This window comes from Narcine bancroftii, chromosome 9 (assembly GCF_036971445.1).
Source record: "Narcine bancroftii isolate sNarBan1 chromosome 9, sNarBan1.hap1, whole genome shotgun sequence".
Taxonomy (NCBI): domain Eukaryota; kingdom Metazoa; phylum Chordata; class Chondrichthyes; order Torpediniformes; family Narcinidae; genus Narcine; species Narcine bancroftii.
Genome location: NC_091477.1, coordinates 81,864,646 through 81,871,233, shown reverse-complemented (window position 1 = coordinate 81,871,233; position 6,588 = coordinate 81,864,646).

Here is a 6,588-nt window from a genome sequence, read left to right as displayed (position 1 = left end):
TTCATGTGAAATGCCATAGGCCAGTTGCAACAATTTGTACCAATAAGATAAATGACATTAGCAAATAAGATGTGGAAGCAGAATAATTTGACTCTCATGTTTCTTCCACTATTGAGTGATTCACAACACTGAGCCATGTAAGATTAATCTGAAACTCCCAGAAAATACCCATTGCAGGATCCGGAGAAAGAAAGGTTCTAACTCAGTGAATTGTCTGGTGAGAGCACTCAGTTCTATTAGCTATCCTCTTGTAATTTCAGTGATGATATTTTCAATGTCAGGACTAGCAACCAAATGATTCATCTTATTCAATTCCAAATAGTGTAGTACCCTACATTCATTGATGTTCCATTACCATATGATCAGGCGAATACCGGTGGATGAGGGAGCAATGAAATTTTGTGTGTGAAAATAAATAATAAAAATCAAAGTTTGTGGAGAGAGAAAAGCAGTTCATTTGTCAATACAGGAGCAAAAAGCTGTGGGTGCTGGAAAGGTGAAATAAAAGCAGCAAATAATTGAAATGTTTTGCCAACCCATATAAACTTACACTCTGATCAGGCTAACCCTTCCTTCTCTCATAGTCCATAGCCCTCTATTTTTCTCACATCCATGTGCCTATCTAAGAGTCTTTTAAATATCCCGATTGTATCAGCCTCAATCACTATCTCTGGCAGTGCATTCCAGGCACCCAGCACTCTCTGTGTAAAAAACCTATCCTTGACATTTCCTCTAAATGTTCCTCCGCTCATGTGGGAAGTGATCAGATGTCCTTTAGGCCACTGCTGCCCTGGGGAAAGGTGTCCAAGTGAATTTTAAATATAATTGTAAGTGCCTCTACCATTTCATCATCCTGTGGGTGAAAGGTTTGCTCCCTCAGATTCCTTTGAAATCTTACCTCCTCACCTAAAACCTATGGCCTTTAGTTTTATACTCACCTTCTCTGGAAATGGTCTGTGACCCTTTGCTTTATCTATGCCCATCATCATTCTATAAACCTCTAGACCAGTGGTTCTCAACCTTTTTCTTACCACTCACATACCATTTAAAGTATTCCCTATGCCATGGATGCTCCGTGTTTAGTAAGGGATTGCTTACGGTGGTATATGGGTGGAAAGAAAATGGTTGAAAACCACTGTTTTAATCATACCTATTTATGTGCGTGGTTTCATTACTCCAAAGGAAATGGGCCAATGACAATTTTTCTCAAGCAAAATATTTCAGGAACAATTGGGTCTAGAGCAGTGATTCTCAGCTTTCCCTTCCCACTCACGTACCACCTTACTAATCACAGAGCACTGATGGCATAGGGATTACTCAAAGTGGTATGTGAGTAGAAAGAACAATTGCTCGAGAAAGTAATCCCTTAGCCTCTTTTACTCCAGGGAAATCTGTCCCAGCATTTCCAATCTCTCCTATCCCTGCAAGATTCCTCTGAATCTTTTCTGCACTCTCTCTTCATCAATCATACCTTTCCAAAAGTGTAGACTGCAACTACAGCCTATCCAATGGTTTGAACCACTGTAACATGATGTTCCAACTCATATCCTCATGCATAAACTGAATATTTGTATGGAAATTGGCAGATGTTGATTCATAATTTTGGCACATGTTTATTTCCATTGATTTCTGTCTTCGTATCATATTCATACTATCACTGTGGTTTTCAGCAGGAGAAGGGAGTGGAAGTAGGACTCTTGGTGAATGAAAATTAGGATTTTTAAAATTATTGATGTGAGATGAATTGTTTGCAGTCAGTCTAAGTAGAATCAGAATTAGGATTATTGTCAATAACAAGTCATGAAATTCGGTGATTTGTGGCAGCATCACAGAGCAAAGATTCATATTATAACCATCTTACAACATTACTATAAAAATAAAATAATAAAAATAATAGTTCATGAAAAGTAAGGCAGTACCTTTGGTTTATTGATTATTCAGGAATCTGATGGCAACGGGGAAGAAGCTGTCCTTGTGCCATTGAGTGCTCATCTTTAGGCTCCTTTACCTTTTTCCTAATGGTAGCAAAGTGAAGAGGGCATGGCCTGGGTGGTTGGGGTCTTTGAGGATAGAGGCTGATTTTTTTTAAGACACTCCCTCCTGTAGATGTCCTTAATGGAGTGAAGTCTGGTGCCTATGATGTCGCAGGCAAGTTAACAACCCTCTTGTCCTGAGAGTTGGCATCTCTATACCAGGCAGTGATGCAACCAGCCAGAATGCTCTCCATAGTATACCTGTAGAAGATTTTGAGAGTTTTTGGTGAGATACCAAACCCTCTCAGACACCTTGCAAGTATAACTGCTGGTGAGCCTTCTTTGTGATTGCCTCAATGTGGAGGCTTCAGGACAGATCCTCGGAGATGTTGACACCCATGCATTTGAAGTTCTTGACCCTCTCCACTACTGAGCCCACGATGAGGACTGGGTCATGTTCCCCTGACTTCCTCTTGAAGTCCACAATCATCCCCTTGGTTTTGCTCTTGTTGAGTGCAAAGTTGTTGTCTTTATACCATTCAACGAGCTAATATACCTTCCTCTCGTATGCTTCCTCATTGCCATTTTGATTCTGCCAGCAACTCTGGTGTCATTGTCAAACTTGTAGATGGCATTGGAATTGTGCCTGGCCACACAATCATGGGTATATAACGAGCAGAGCAGTGGGCTGAGCACGCATTCTTGGGGTGGACCTGTATTGATGATCAGTGAGGAGGAGACGTTGTTTCCAATTTGCACTGACTGTGGTCTTCTGATGAGAAAGTCAAGTATCCAGTGGCAGAGGGGGGGTACAGAGGCCTAGAGTTTGTAGTTTCTTGACCAGCACTGACAGAATGATGCTATTGAAGGCCGAGCTGTAGTCAATGAAGAGCAACTAAATGTATGAGTTGCTGTTTTCAAGGTGGTCCAGAGCTGAGTGGAGAGCCAGTGATATTTGCTCTGCCATGGAGCGATTGTGATGATAGGCAAATTGCAGTGAGTCCAGATCTTTAATTAGGTATGTGTTAATTTGGGCCATGACCAGCCTCTCAAAGCATTTTGTCACAGCAGAAGTTAGTGCTTCTGGTCTGCAGTCAATGAGACTCTCCATTGCTACTATTCTTGGGTACTGGGATAATTGATGCCCTTTTGAAGCTGGTGGGAGTATTTGACTGTCACAATGAGAGGTTGAAGATGTCTGTGAACACTCCGGCTAGTTGTTTGGCGCATATTGTCTGGGATTGCCATCTCCTTGTCCCACTAAACAGAAATCCATTGTACAACTGGTGCCAAGCAAAATTTTGCAGAAGACAAGAATCCACCACATATCCTAAGATCAACTCTGCGAAGTATCACTTGGTTCCTTTAGGGAATTTCAGACAGTGATGTCAGTGTTTGAGCAATTGTGTGGCAATGTTATACTCACTGTACAGAATAGGCAAGGAGGAATGAGCTATATCTTCAGTAGATAGATTTTATAAACCTTCAGCCATGGCTGTGTTGCTCAAATGTAGATGGCCAGGCAATTGTTCAGCATGAAGATATCATAGCTGCCTCCATTATACTGAGTGTCTGGAATTGTTTCTTTACTTTCAGTACATCTTAGCATTGACAGAATGTAGCAGCTATATGATTAACAGAGCCCTGTACCTAAGAGCTTAAAACTCAGACAAATCCTGCCTGCTGCTTTTTGACAAGAAGTATGGAAAATACTTGGCTCTCTCTTTGAACACTTTATGCAGCGTGGTGAAAAACTGTGAAGCAGAGAGCTCTAGTGATCTTACCAAATTATTCCTCACCTTGTTCAGAGGTTGAATTTGGGGCTAGGTTGTGGTCACTTTTAGTAGGGTTGACTTTGTGAAGACCAAACCCTTCAAACAATAATTCTGCTGAAGTTCAGATTGGAGAATCACTCAGCAAAGAACCTCTCTGATCATTGGTTACTGGCTGAGAACCATTTCTTTCCTCTCTCTATTAGGCCTGGCTCCTCCGCAGGTTCTCTGCTCCTATACTCAGGCTATTACTATCCAGGGGGAATGCCCTCTTATGCATGCACATCACAGGGAAGCATCCTTCCAAGGAACCCAGATAGAGTCTGACTGAAGACAAACAGGAGAATACAGATGCTGGAATCTGAAGCCAAACACAATCTTCAGGAGGAACACAACCTGGTGGAGTAGCATTAGAGGGAGAAGAAAAATGGTCAATACTGAAATCCTACCTGAAACGCTGACCATTCTTTTTCTCCCACTGGAGCTGTTTGACTCCTGAGTTTCTCTAGCAGATTGTGTTCAGTTAAAGGTCTACTGAACCCATCACTTCATTTTCTATAAATTCTTCATCTTTTTGAATTAGCAGTCAATAAAAATAGCCAGAAATTAACTAAAATTTGTGTGATTATTCATTTAAATAGCATAGCCAGTGGGTTCTTTTGCAATATGTGGTTAAACTGAGGTTAAATGCTCAAGCCACAGCCATGATCTTAAAATTTGCATTCATGGAGTCGATTCAGCAATGTTTGCCGACTGATGTCATGAATGACTTAACATATTTTGGAGGGAGGTTGCTGTGCACCTGCTGAAGTCATTAATGATTATTGTAAGTTGTGCCATCATTAGTTTGCACACATAGGTGGTCATATTAGAAAGAATTCAACAGTTTATGGGAAAATTTTGTCTTTTTCTTCTTGCTTGGGCTCTCATGGCACCTCTGAGTAGGGTGGCCTGCATACATCTCTGGCCTAGCAAATGGGCATTGAAACTCATTGACTGTACCGTCCATCCATGCTTCTTCCTCTTCCTGGTTTCAAAATGAATGGGTGGGCATTCTTCCTATTGTACGTTCCAAAATCAGGCTTGTACCCAGAAACTACAGTATCTAATTTTCCTGGGTCCCACTCAATCTTCCCCTCCATTTGACACATATCCACTGAATTTACATTAGAGTGGTGCACTGGAAGAGCCTAAGATATATTTACATTTTTATTTCAAATTGCAAACTGCAGAGGAAAATACTTAGGCAGCCTAATTAAATAATTACTTTCACCTTCTGGGAAAGGCAAGAATTTTTTAGAAAATAGAATCCTAACGCTCAATATTGTGCCGACCTAAAAAAATTTAAAACCTTTTCTGCCTCATAATCCCTTTTTTTTACATTCATGGAATGTCTTTCGAGGGGTGGTGGTGGTGGAAACTGAAACATTAGAGGCATTTAAGAGACTCTTAGACAGGTACCACCATCATCCCTGGAAAGGCATTCCAGGCACCCACAACTCACAGTGTAAAAATCTTACGCTGATGTCTCTACCGCCGCCCCCCACCCACCTCGTTTCATTCCAATTTTTTTTAATCTATTCTCTTTTGGTAACATTTAGAAATTAACTTATTCTAAATAAATAAATTACTTATAAATAATCTTAAAGGGAATCTGATGAGTGAACTATCTTAAAAGGAGAAATATTAAGAGTAAATGATGATCCCCATAGCATTACATGTGAATAAGTGTTCAAGCAGGGACATTGAAGTACTCGAGATGGCAGAAACCGACAGCATCGAATCCACGCTGCTGAAGATCTAACTGCGCTGGGCAGGTCACGTCTCCAGAATGGAGGTCCATCGCCTTCCTAAGATCGTGTTATATGGCGAGCTCTCCACTGGCCACCGTGACAGAGGTGCACCAAAGAAGAGGTACAAGGACTGCCTAAAGAAATCTCTTGGTGTCTGCCACATTGACCACCGCCAGTGGGCTGATATCGCCTCCAACCGTGCATCTTGGCGCCTCACAGTTCAGCGGGCAGCAACCTCCTTTGAAGAAGACCACAGAGCCCACCTCACTGACAAAAGACAAAGGAGGAAAAACCCAACATCCAACCCCAACCCACCAATTTTCCCTTGCAACCGCTGCAACCGTGTCTGCCTGTCCCGCATCGGACTTGTCAGCCACAAAGAGCCTGCAGCTGACGTGGACATTACCCCTCCATAAATCTTCGTCCGCAAAGCCAAGCCAAAGAAAAGAAGAAAGAAGAGTTCTCAACTGAGTATCGGCTAAGTGTTGGCTGATGACATTTTACAATGAACATCATAATTATTATGGTTTTGCAACTGGCTTTAACGAATATACCTACTATTTAAGAGCATTAAGTATTGGGAATATTCCAATGAAATTGTACATGGTTAATAGGCTTTGGGAAATGTGCACATTCAATATTTTTATTTTGCAAGATAGCAAACAAACACGCACACACACGCACGTGCGTTATAATTGTGGCCTATTTCTATGCATCACTGAGTACAAATTATATGAAACCAGCCAATAAAATGCAGTTCTATGTAACTAAAGGAACAATATATCTTCATTGAAAGAGCTGTTTACATTTATATATAATATTAAATCCATTCATTAAGTGATAATATTTTATTATAGCAAGTTAGAAAGAAATCAGTCGATGCACACTGGCTAATTGATTCTGAACTTTAAAAAAAATTGTGTTGACAAGAAATAGAGTCCCTTTCAATAATTAATGTTGTTACAATCCTCTAATGGGTTCATAAATCCAATTTAAGTCACAATCATTAAAACAAATTATTTTTTTGACAAAATAAAGATGCAAATTCTA